The sequence below is a fragment of the Canis aureus genome, chromosome 18 (assembly GCF_053574225.1).
Source record: "Canis aureus isolate CA01 chromosome 18, VMU_Caureus_v.1.0, whole genome shotgun sequence".
Lineage (NCBI taxonomy): Eukaryota > Metazoa > Chordata > Mammalia > Carnivora > Canidae > Canis > Canis aureus.
Window position 1 is genome coordinate 21,895,684 of NC_135628.1, and position 13,281 is coordinate 21,908,964.

General features: G+C 44.1%; 1 long non-coding RNA gene across 1 annotated transcript in view; it reads left to right on the forward strand.

Moving 5' to 3' along the window:
• LOC144288295 (uncharacterized) overlaps positions 1-11,695 on the forward strand; it is a 59,107-nt gene extending 47,412 nt beyond the window's left edge. The window contains exon 5 of the long non-coding RNA XR_013356255.1: positions 11,326-11,695. This is a non-coding gene — a long non-coding RNA (uncharacterized LOC144288295). The remainder of the gene's footprint in view (positions 1-11,325) is intronic.
• The last annotated feature ends 1,586 nt before the right edge of the window (positions 11,696-13,281 follow it).

Below are 13,281 nucleotides of genomic sequence, written 5' to 3' on the forward strand. Positions count from 1 at the left end.
GATCTCCATGACATCCCAACTCTGATGGAATGCTGCCCTGCAGGCCATGGGCTGTGTCATAGGCATTGGATGGTACAACTCAGAAATACGGGATGTTCACTCCCGACGGTGTGTTCTTTGCCAATGGCAAAAAGGAGATAGGTAGGAACCAATCGGATAATTTCCCCTCCCGCCTCCCTCTGTGGAGTCTTTGAGGCCCACTGTGAAGCGAAGGCCAATATAGTAAAGTATCACTTTGCGTGGCTTTTATCCTTCCCTGCCTTGCTTCTCTTGCTTCTCTTTCCTTGCATTTTCGTTGCCCTGAGATTTCACCTGCCAAAGAAAGCATCAGAACTTAATTCTTGCTTCAGGCTCCTTTTTCTAGGAAACCTGGTCTAACACATTATTTTGTTTTTATGTAACTTATTTTTTTTCTCAAGGCTGCAGAAAACGTGTTTTTTTTTTTTTCAGAAAACGTTTTTAAGTTCAATCGTCTTGATTGGTTTTTAATAAAATGGGGTTTCTGTTTCTTTCCCTATTTGTAAGATAAACTGAAACACACAGTGGATGTAACTTGTTGAACATTATAGGCTTAATCCTTGGGCCACTTAAACACAGAATCTGAGTTTCCTGTCTTCCCACTGAATGTTCTGCACTCAATCACAATTTAAACTTGGATCTGCACCTACAAAGTGTAGAGAATAATTGGGAGAATTATCCCAATCATTCAAGCCAGGCAACCAAACCTAAAATAGCTACATAATTGATCTCAATGTCTCCACTTCACACTGGATCTCTGGAAACAGCCAAAGACATGCTACCCAAACCTTGCCATTGTGTTGTTGTAAGTGCTACTGATGATGGTGGGTATATATTTTTTAAACGGTTGGTTCCATTTCTTGAAGTATTTTGTATTATGGGCCAAATTTCTCTGCTTTTTACCTAATGGAGACAAAAATAAAGTTCCAGCAAAGATAATAGACTCTTGACAGGAGGGGAAATGTCATAATTATAAACAAAACATTTCAGACTTGCCTGGAGGCGTACTATAAACATGTAGGTAAGGTTAATTAGTAAGTATGTATTTTGTGCTCTGATGTCATAGTGATTTCAAAGTGACTCCTTGCCATTGTTGTATTTACTAAAAATAAGTTGGTTTTTTTTGAATGATTGAAAGTATTTTCAAATACTTATAGAAAACCAGTAATAGGGGCGGCCTGGGTGGCTTAGTCGGTTAAGTGTCCGTCTGACTCTTGATTTTGGCTCAGGTCATGATCTCAGGGTTGTGAAATTGAGTTCCACATTGGGCTCTGCACTGGCCTGCTTGAGATTCTCTCTCTTCCTCTCCCTCTGCCCCTCCCCCACTCATACACATGCTCTCTCTCTCAATAAATAAATAAAATCTTAAAAAAAAAAACCGGTAATAAAGAGGAATCTATTACAAAAAAATTCTGGTGATAGAATAAGCTCCAATCCAAACTTAAAAGGAAAATGTAGTGTTTCTGGCCTTTTCTCTGTGTGGTGGTTGATATTTAGGGTGGAGAGTGGGAGCGTGAATTGCCCTAGTTTATATAGAAATTTATTAAATTCACTATTATTTATATTCCCCAAATGAATGAGAACATATAAATTCATAACTGTGTTAATGTTGGGTATCCTACTCTCTTTCAAGCATTTTTAAAGTACTATTGAGGAACTGGTGCTCAGAATGCAGTGGCTTCATCCTACGGCAGGCAGACACCACAGTGTAGTTTACCTATGAAAGAGAACGCATCAATAGAGCAGGAAAGCCGCTCTTGCTCATGAGGAGCCCGAATCATGAATGTCCAAACCAACACTAAGAGCACCATAGTGTTTTCTGACACCTTTTTGAAAGTGCATGAGTGGTTACTGTTCTAGCAGAATATCCAATTAGCTAAACATTTCAAGTACCTAAAGTAAACTCCCAGTTTTAATGAATGTGCATCTAAAAGAACCTTAGAAAAGTTTTAATTTGCTTGCTGTTTACAAACACATCAGTTTGAAAAAGACTTGTTTTAGGTGTTTGTTTGGCTCCCAGCTTGGTTTTGATTTTCCCTTTCGCTTGGGCCACAAAACAAACAGGGAGAAAGATCAAGATTTTCTAGAAAATCTTTTTTTTTTTTTTTTGATTTCATAGAAAATCTTAATCAGGCATGCAAAGAAAGGCCATAAGTATACACTGTCCTGGCAAGACCCATATGAAATACTATTCATGTTATGTAATTGGGAATTAGAGAGGGACCAGTGGCTTGGCCATGGTGTCCTCGTGGGAGAGACTGTTAGAGAGAAAGTGACATCGTTGTCACATGTGACATGAATGTGTGGCTTACACCATTCTCCCTTGTCAACCTCAGCTCAAGTTCCACGTTCACATATTCACCTAAGAGATGACTAGGAAATGGGTCAGGTGTTGATCGATTCTTATGGAAAACGGAGAATTTAAAATGTTCTGATCGAGTGTATGGAACAAATGAAAACCAAGATGAGCCAGAGTTTTTTCTTTCTTGATTCTTTCATCTCCAGTCTCAGAAGAAACTTGGAGATTTCAAAAAGCTTCCTATTTCCCAAGAAAGATAAGGAGGTTCCAGAAAGGAATAAGAATTGGCTATTTAGTCTTGTGAACTTGTCAACACTTGACAGAGAAACAAATTGTACAAGGCAAGAAAACTGAGCCTCGGACCTTGGAACATTTTAAAACAAAGGTCTTCTGCCAAAGATTCCTTAATGTCTATTACTCCTTCTAAAATTATAACAAATATACCATGAAATTCAATGAAACACGCTCATTTTCAATATATAAACAATGCTAGGCTTTCAGTCCCAACGAAAGGCACGTTTTCCCAGGGTGTTGTGATTTGTGAAAATTTGTTTTTTCACAAAAGGTCAAATAGCACTTTCATATAAACCGCTTCAGTTTCTAAATGCATAAAACGTAATAAATGTTAAAAGTTAGGGGAAAAAAAAGGTAATGGGATAGAATTTGTTTGGCTATTAGCTCCTTTAGGCTATGGAAAAGCATCATGTTACTCAACTTCCTTTTGGAACAAGTTAACCTCTCTCATTGCTTAGTTTGGTCATTAATTGAACATCGGCTTCTTGAGAACCATCATCTGTGGCTGGTTCATTTTTGTGCAGCTCCAATTCATCTTTTGGGCTCTGTGGCTTTTTCAGCCCTCTACTGAGCTAATAATAAATGCACATTTCAGGGGTGAATCGTTATTAACCTTCGTAACAAGCTGAGCCATATTACTTTCTTACCTCTTCACTAGTTCTCTTATCTCCTTTTCTTCGCTTTCTGTATTTAAGAACAAAACAAATGTTTGAAAGTTAAAGGACACAATATTTCTCAAAGCCAGTCAATTGCATAAAAGGAACAAGAGAAGTCTTAACTATTGGGATTAAATGTATAGTCCACTGCTATTAAGAGGGCACTCAATGCTCAATACACAATACTTCCAATCAGAGTTAATTTTACCTTTAGAGTGACTTTTCTTAGTAAGTTCCCTTTTAAAAAGCCAGTCTTCTCCTATATAATGATTATTCTAGTAAAGTCATTATAATCCATGGGGTCTAGGAAGGTGAAGCTAAGATTAATGTGCCTGTGTATCTTTAATCCCTGGTCTGAGATCATTGTTGAGGTTTAGGTCTTAACGCGGAAAAATTTAGCCTAATTACTGTTTGAGGATCTGACTGCTGTCTCTGTACTTTTAATAGATCAATTCCACTCATTTTTTCAAATTAGCTTTTCCAAAATGCTTCTGTGCGGTGCCAAGAATATACTTCTTATATTTAGATTTAAGGCTGGTATATTGGATTTTTTTTCCAAATTTGTCAATTATTTTTGTTTTTTTCCTGACTCATTCTGTATCCCAATTCCTTTAAAGTTATTGCTATTTTTTCATGAAAGCTGTGAAGCTGTGAGTGTGGCTAATAGAAAATGTGGATAATTTTTTAAAAGAGGAGACTTTATATACTTTTCCATATGGGTACATATGATTCACATATTCCAAGGAATTCACAACGTTCCAAGGAACATCTTAGAGTCATTCTCATGGGATTTGTCCCAGTGGGGATCAGAGGCAGTCATTCAAATCCCTACTTTCTATCCCATTGTGGAGAGAGATAGAAAGATAGAACTCTTAGCACAAGGCAACATGCTAAGCATTTATATTCCTGGTTCAGCATTATCCCGAGTTGGAAAGTGGGGAAGAAGTTAGGCATTTTTTTGTCGGGTGTCTCGTACCGCACCTCAAGGTTTGCATGGGAGTGAAAATGAAAGATGGAAGAGAAAAAAAAAAAGAAAGATGGAAGAGTGGTGTTTATGATAGGTTTTATTGCTCTTTTATAAGAACCTGAGAGGAGTGGGCTGCTTCACAGTGGGGGTATCCTCTCACATAAGTAAGAGTGACTTGTCTAAACTTATGTATAGACTAAATAGTAGCAACCACTTATTCCATCAAATTAGAACTGTGACAGGTTTGGTTTAAGGTCATTCCCATTGTAACCAGTCAGTGGAAAAGACTATAAAAATATACAATTCAAAGAAGGTGGTACCCCATGGATATCACAGGCAAACAAGGAAGCCAAGATGGTTGTCTTTCCCGCACAGATAATATTCAGATCTTATACTACTGGGCCTTCCTCTGAGAAACATTTGGAAGCCATTGTCTATGGTAAGGCCAGACATGTGAGCGTCTCACAATCCTGGATCTGAAATCCTTGTGAAAAATCATGATGAGAAGGGATTGGATCCTAGGGCTTTGGTGGGTGATGGGGAGCCCCAGGATGGGAACCCATGTCACCATTCAGCACCAGGAGCTCCAAGCATCTGCTCACATGGGGCTACCTACCAAGTAACGTTTTTGAGGTAATCCTTCCTGAGTGAAATGCTCCCAGCATCTTTTTTATCCAGTAACCACAGTTCTTTTGCAGCAGGGCCCCCAGGAACTTAGAGCTCCTTGCGCATGTCCCTGCCTACCTGCCCGATCCCTTAGGTTGGTTTCCTCTTGGCCTGAGTAATGAAGAATGTGCAGCGATCTCATCTAAAGACATGCAAAGCAATTTGGAAACGTTCCTTCGTTAGCGAACTCTTAGTATGTCCCATGACTGCTACAATTTCTGTTGGTGCAGATGGCAAAGGGCTGGCTCTTGAGTGTGTCTTCCTGAGGCTGTGGGGCAGGAAGTTGACAATCAAGTTACCTCTTTCATTCTAATTATGCTGTCCACTTGCTCCTCTGCATATAACCCCAGTGCCAAAAATCTGGCTAATTCCGCATTTCCCCAGGCACAGTCTTCATGTAGGTGGTACGTATCCGAGACCCAGCATCTGGATGCCTGAGACCAGTGTATTGCTGTGTGGACAGATTTCAGCCACTCCAGATGGGGATTATGTTCAGGAAGTGTAGGACCCCTGCAGAGCTTTCAGAATGAGGGAAGAAATAAGCGATACAAAAGAGATCGACGTCGTCGTGGTCCTGGCAGCAGGGAGAGAGCTTTATGTTCATGTTCTTACAGGGTTTGGCTAAACATTTTGTACAGTTCATATGAAAGTGTGAAGCACCGTAATCCCCCTCCCTGAAGCGAAGCAGAAGTATTGCAACACAAAGGCTGGCCATGGGGCTTGGCAGTGGTGCTCTCCAGCACTCAGTTTGGTACAAAGTGCTGTCATTGCCATTTGGAAGTAGCTCCCTGTAATGTGAAAAGGCTACCAGGGAAGCGCTAGCAATCACAAACACAGCTATCACAGGACACGGAAGGGCAACCATGTAGCTTTGCAGGTTGCCATCACGGCTCCCATGTACCTCTCTTGTCTCAGGCAGAGTCCAGAGAGGGGAGACAGAGAAGAGGAGGAGGTAGGACCCAGTAAGGCAGTATTTTCCAGCCAAGCCAGGAAGCTCAGGTAAATGTACCCCTCCTTTGTAGTTTTGAGTCTTCAGGGTCTTTTGGGGTGATCCACTGAGGCCGAGGAGTGTCTGGGGCAAACCCAAGTTAGCCTGTGTGCGTCTGGCCTTGGGGAACGGAGAGGGCAAGGCAGAAAAACAGAAAAGTGGGAAGTGGTTGCTTGGTGCTGAGTTTGGCTTAGAGTTTTGAGCTCCATTTGAGCCTCTGGGCTCCAAGCAAAACTCAGGGGGGAATGAAAGCCACAGGAACCCAAACAAGGTTAAGGCTTGGCAGGAAGCCGTTTGTGGGGCCACACAGCTTTTCACACAGCTCTGCCTCTGCAGGCCTTCGGGTGGTTGAGCCACCTTTCACCATAAATAGCATTTCTCTGGGCTCGTGTGAACCACTCATTGAATGTGTTCAGTCAGGACTTCAGTTTTCCCTGAAGCAGAACCCCTTTCTGACACCCAAGACCATGTCCTTGGCTGGCGAGTTATTATGTACCCCGTAGCCCAGCCAGGCAAGGAAATGATGTTTTTGTGAAGAAATTCACCCCGGGGTTGAAGAGATGTGAGGGGTTGTGAAACGAAAATATGAACAGAGATTTGGAGCTGAGACTCTTCGACTCTGTTGGGTGAGCGCCCCCCCCCCCAACCCTCTTTCTCTATAATAGTCCTGGAAAAACAGAGGTGATGTCGTCATAGCAGCTGCTGATGGCCTGACAGACAGTTTCCGCAGCGCTACATGAGGCCCTTTGGTGTCCCTGTCAGGAGATTGGCAGCTGAATGACACCAATGAGGCCGGGCCCGTATTCCCTCTGGGAACGCCGCCCTAATTGATAGACAGAAGGCAAAGAGAAGGATTGTTTTTGAACCTGAAAAGAATCCCCTTTTTTTCTCCCTAAAGCTCATGCCCCCACTCTCCGCAGCTCTACTTCTCCCTCCCCCAACCCCGACACTTTTTTTTTTTAAAGGTGTTTTGTTCCACAGCAGTTACAGAGCTTAATGGAACCGAATGACTTTTACCCTTCACAATCTGTCAGTCAAAAGCCCGACTCCAGGACTGTTAAATAAAGTCCTTTCAGAGGCAGACAGGAGAGGAATGTGTCAGTCAGGCAACAGACCCTGTTGTGTTTTCATCTGTCAGAGGGGTGATGGGGGAGGGCAGCGGGCCCCAGGCAGGGCACATTCCCAGCAGCCGTTAAGAGGCCTTGACAAATCCAGGTGTAGAGCCAAAATGTCACCCAATCACCAACATTCTTGAGGTGTGGGCTCAGAGCCCCCAGGCACTCGGGTTTGCAATCAACTATGAGATGTTTGGGCAAACTTTCAGCACAGGTTTCAGACGGAGCATTTTTAACATAAAACCAACCACTAAGTGCTGGGTATCGGTACAAGGCATGGCTTTCAAATTAATACACCGCTTAGCTGCGAGCCCCGCAGACAGTAATCCTCCGGCTGAAGGGCCTTCCCGGAGACTCCAGCTCCAAACCAATTTTGTAGAGCCACTTTCATTTTTTTTTCTAGTACTTTCCCTTTACATTATATGACAATCCATTAATCTTGCCCATTAACTTAAAATTGCTGGGCAATTTTTTTTTTTTTTTTTTGGTGGGGGGAGAGTTTTGAACAGTTGCTTTTGTTCAGTATGGATTCGGAGCTTTATATAATAAAAAATGTCCACCGTTGGACAGACTAATGATCTATTCCTTATGTTTTAGTGACATTTCCTTTAAGGGCTTAAAAAAAGATTGGAGAAGGATGGGGGGAGCGAAGTTAATATTGAAACAACCAGGGTTTGTTCTTTTTTAAAAATATTTTATTTTTTGTTTTTTTTTTTTTTAAAGATTTATTCATTTATTCATGAGAGACACACACACACACAGAGGGAGAGAAGCAGAGACACAGGCAGAGGGAGAAGCAGGCTCCATGCAGGGAGCCCGATGCGGGACTCGATCCCGGGTCTCCAGGATCAGGCCCTGGACTCAAGGCGGCACTAAACCACTGAGCCACTCTGGCTGCCCTAATATTTTATTTAAATTCAGTTTGCCGACATAGTGCTCATGCCATCAAGTGCCCTCCTTGGTGAAGGGCTTGTTCTTATTGGAGTGGTATGAAGTAGCAAGGAGCATGTCTTTACCCAGGGGGCAAGGCTTGGGGTTGGGGCAGGAAAGGCACTCACTGCCCACGAAGGGGTGGCTTGCTAACGGTGGCAGGGCTGGTGGGAGAGGAGATCCAGCGAGCTTTGTTTTGGCTCAGGGGTACATGTGGGCATGTGATTCATTACTTGCTTCCTTGTTTCCCTCTCCTTGAGAGATTTTGCATAAAACAAAGGAATTAGCCACCCCCAGTTTTCTTTCCTCTGATATGCTCTCTTCCAGCTTCCAATGTACTACACCCCAGATAGGCAGAATGAGCAAAAGATTCCCTCTCCCCTCTTTTCCTCCTTTTCACCCTGTGCCCAGATCCAGGTACGGAGGTGTCCATCTCCTAGCCGACCCTGGGACCGCTTTTGATACTTGGCTACAGTGAGCAATGAGAACTTCTCCTCTCTTCTCTCCTTCCATCCCTCCATGGCCAAAATGGAGATTCTGGCTTCTTTCTATCCACGTGTTCAGAGTTCTAGGGCCAAGCTAGTTTTAGGCAGACTAAAAATGAGGTTGGAAAGGCCTCTGGCATAGCTGATAAACTCTGTCAGCCTGAAGTAGTTCTAGACATGGTTAAAATAAAGACAGCACACTCTATGTTACTAGAGCTAAATGTTTTCCAAAGAAATGGATCTTCAGGGGGCCTGGGTGGCTCAGTGGTTGAGCTCAGGTCACGATCCCAGGGTCCTAGGATCGAGTCCTGTGGGGAGCCTGCTTCTTCTCCCTCTGCCTATGTCTCTGCTCTCTCTGTGTGTCTCTCATGAATAAATAAATAAAATCTTAGAAAAAAAAAAAAAGAAATGAAATGGATTTTCAGCATTTCACAATGTTACATCAGACTAGAGAGTCAAAGTAGGCAAAACCTGAACTGATTAGGAACAAAGCAGACCCACTGATTTCCTGCATTGGGGTAGAGAACTGTGCTTCTCTTTCCTCCACTGAGAAAGTTCTGGGGCTATCCTAGAATCTACGACTCCTCCATTGTTTACAGAGCCGAGTTAGATCGGAGGCCCAGAGAAACTTCACGGGAGTGATCTTCCTCCAGAATATTAATGAAGGCTTCAACTTCAGCCCTAGAAATACGTGCGCTGAGGCTTCTTGAGTCCATCCTTCACTGATTATTAATGATCTGCCACACTTAGAAAAAAAAGCCATTTCTCGGCTCACTTTCCGCCTGCCTTCCTTTCCCTCCGCCTAAAACAAACATTGCATCTGGGGCCCTGCTGCAGACACAGGAGCCTTCTGAACAAGGGGAACAGTTTTCCTTTATGCCCGAAATGCGAGTGGATGCCAGGGCTTCTGTTTTTAACATTGATGGTGACACAAAACCTTGCACGCATGGCTGATAGAAGTGCTCCTGAAAATGGCAGTGTGTACGACAGTGGGAAGGAAAAATCTTTCCATAAAGCCCTCATTCCTGCAAATTCTCTGGAGGTGGCACTCAGAACCATGCTCTGGTTAAAACTCAAATAAACACACAGAGGAACCAGCAAACAAAAATAAACCCATATCCTACTCATTTCTCTGAAGGTCCCCAAATTCAATCAAAGCCCAATTAGGAGCAGTTTTTCATCCTTCCTGGGCCATTTCTATGGCTATCGGTGGGGAGCGGCAGACAGGGCCTGCTGACCCGTCCTGCTCTGCCGCAGAGTGCTGACCTTCTCAGCACTGTCTGGCTGTGCCCACATGTGAGCAAAACCTCCCATCCTCTCACTTGTAAGTATAGTGAGTCCTGTGGTTTGTTGGTGGAAAGAACATTCCCATGCTGGCCATAACATCTCTCAGTCTTCACACTTAAATGATTCTTTTTTTTTTTTTTTTTAAGATTTTATTTATTTATTCACGAGAGACACAGAAAGAGAGAGAGAGGCAGAGACACAGGCAGAGGGAGAAGCAGGCTCCATGCAGGGAGCCCGACACGGGACTCGATCCGGGGTCTCCAGGATCACGCCCTGGGCTGAAGTCAGGCGCTGAACCCCTGAGCCATCCGGACTGCCCTTAAATGATTCTTATTAAACATATGTCCAGTTACGTTTTCATTTGGTTGGCTGCTAAATCTTGTCTCGGATGAATGCCATAATGACAGTTTCCTTCCTCCAGTTGTTCATGGAAGCAACTAGAAGCCACATTTGAAAGTGGTTGATAACTCTCTATTCACTTTTTTGGGGGGATTGATTTAGTTTCAAAATTCTTTTTTAGAAGTCTTGTTATTTTAACATTCAGCAACTTTAGTGTCGATTGTGCAAAAACGTACTCTTGGAGTTTCATCTAAAGATGCCCAAACCAGATTACCAGGGAGCCTGAGGGGTTGTCTGTATAGGCAGGGCCTGGGGACAGGAGCTGCAAGTGTGTAAGTCAGTACGTCAGGGACGTCGGCAATGGAAACAGACTTCGGCACCTTGGCCACCGCTGGTCCAGTTCCTTTGTCCGGTTTCTTATGTGATTTTTGGTCAAATGAGATCAATTTTACTGTCAGTTATTTGAAATAATAATTTTAGTAAATGATTATTAATTATAATATGACCAGACATTATATATCATTGGTGGAACAATGGGTGCCCGCTTCCATTCTATATACATGATCTTACTTACAAGGCAAACCACATTCCCCCCGCCCCCCCCCACCCCCCGGGTTTGGGGCAGTGTTTATAGCAGTTAAGAGTATGGCCTCTGGTAACAAAGCGTGTGCTTTCAAATGCTGGTAGTGCCACTTACTGCATGTGATCCTCATCTATAAAACAGGGGTGATAATAGCATGCACTTCACAGGGCGGTTGTGGGGCTAAATGAGTTCATGTGTGGAAAGCCTTTAGCACTGTGCCTGGCGCATCATCAGTGCTTTGCAAGTGTTAGTGCTTGCTCTCATTTCCCCCCACTGTGTGCAGCCCACATCAATCATTCAAGGGGTGGCTTCTACCGATGAGAAACAGCATTCTTTATCAACAACAATAAGCCACTCGTTGTTCTGCTGGTGTATAAAATGGCCTGACACTGGTGGCCGTGAATTTCTGGGGAAGAAGTGGTTTATGAAGAAGCTTCTGGGGAAAGCTCCCTGGTGAGTAGACGACCCCGACGGGCTGGCCGCCCCAGAGCAATGCTGAATTAATCCCCAGGCCGGGCAGTGTGCCCCAGGAGTGGCTGAAAACTCCTGAGGGGGCCACTGGGTGGCACCTTGTCCTCCAGGCCCCTGTGCATTCTTGTCCCCGTGCAGTCTCAGAAGTGCTGGCCCGGCCCGGGAGCCCATATTCTTTCAAGATGTTTGACCCTCGTCTCATTAAACCTGTCGTGGTTCTGCCCCAGGCTGCTCTTGATCCGCACTGAGAAGGATATTGAAGCAGCAGCCTCTGGTAAGAAGATACGTTGAAACCAGAGAAGACCTCATCACAGGGCACACAGCGGAGCAGGACTGCCTAGTAAGGGTATTCTTGAAAACCAACACCTCCTCCCTTGGCCCACCCGGGGTGTCCTCAGGCCATCTCCGCCAGTGGATCAAGTCACACCCTTTGGGCTGCCACCAACTGCGGGACGGCCTGCCCGCTGCTTCTTGGCTGCTCCCAGATTGGCCACTTCCCTTCTGGGAATACCACTACATCCACCAGTCATGGCATGCTTGCTTATGCGATTGAAAGACCAGACAATGCCTAGTTTAATCCAGTGTAATTTAATAAATATCCATTAAACACTTATACATGCCTTTAATATTTGTTTTCTTTCCTACCAATAAATCTCTAGGTACATATTGTCATGAAATGAGAAAATCTGCACAAACTACTTTAGCTCCATTTCCTGGATAACCTTGGCCGTCCCCAAATTAATTGTGAAATGCCTATGATGTTTGCCTTCTTCTAGAAATGCCACGTAGCTTGCTCTCTGGTTCTCCCCTCTTGCAGGTTTGCCGAGGCGTGATAGGTTTGTATGGATGCCCACTCACAACTTTGGTTTAGTGTAAAGTAAGGGGCACTTGATTTTGAACCTTGACCAGGTCTGACCTGGCCGCAGTATAGTCTGCAGCCCCTTGGCCCTGACAAGAAGCAAGCTGTGGAACCCTCCTGTCCTTAGGGAGGTGAGGGTGGGGGGTGGGATGAAGGGTGGAGGAGGGGAGGGTGGCATTGTCCTCATTAGAGTAAGTAGTGAGTTGGTTTTTCAGCCTCATGAATACCAACTTTGTAGTAAGGACATAGTTCATCAGCAAATACATTTGCTGTATTGGTAGGATGGTTGGCACGTGAAGATGGATGGGCAAGGCAACACTGGACATCTGTGGTTTTTCTGCTTCCCTTCTCCTTCCATTGGGAAATTTCTTCTTCTCTGTCCTAGACGGTTCTGCGGGATTATTGATAATAGAGCCTCATCCCTGGCTATCTTAAGTTTGTTCAGGCTGCTATAACAAAGTACTATAGACTGAATGGCTTACAAGCAACAGAGATTTATTTCTGACAGTACTGGAGGCTGGAAGTCTGAGATCAGGATGCCAGCATGATTGGGTTCTGATGAGAACCATCTTCTACTTTGTAGACTGCCGGTTTCTTGGACCCTCATGTGGCAGATAACAGAAGCAAGCAAGTTCTCTCATGACTTTTATAAGGGCACTCACCTCATGCCTGAAGGCTCTGCCCTCACAACCTCATCTTGGCCTAATTATCTCCCAAAGGCTCCATCTACTAATACCATCACCCTGGGAAGTAGGGTTTCAAGATAAGAGTTTTGGGAGTACACGGATATTCAGTCCATAATGCTGGCCCATGGGGGTAGCCCATGACCTCGGCTTGGCCAAATCCAATCTTCCCCTCCACAGGGATTGGACCGAGGCTTGGGCATATGGCCTAAGTAGGTCAATCATATCCTTCCATGGAGGCCAGTATAGGGCACTGGGGCAGATTTAGGGCCTCTTGCTTTTATATGTAGGGAAAGCCTGGGATATAAGAGAATGAGGCCAGGATATAAAAGAAGAGAGATAAGTAGAATAAAGAGATGGAAAGAGACAAAGCAAAAAAGAATATTGCCATTATTGGAGTCCTTGTGCCTGAAGAAACCCATCTTTTAACTTCCCAGTTTACCAGCCACTAAATCTACTTTTCTATTAAGGTTGTTTACACTGGGTTTCTTTCACTTATGATGGAAAGGTGACTAACATATAGGGTTTAGGAACCAATACAACAATGGTTGGCCACTCGTCGACTAACTACTTGGCTTTGGGAATCTCCTTACAAACCTACATATCTCTTTCTTCGCTTGTAAGTGGGGTTAAGCGTGGCT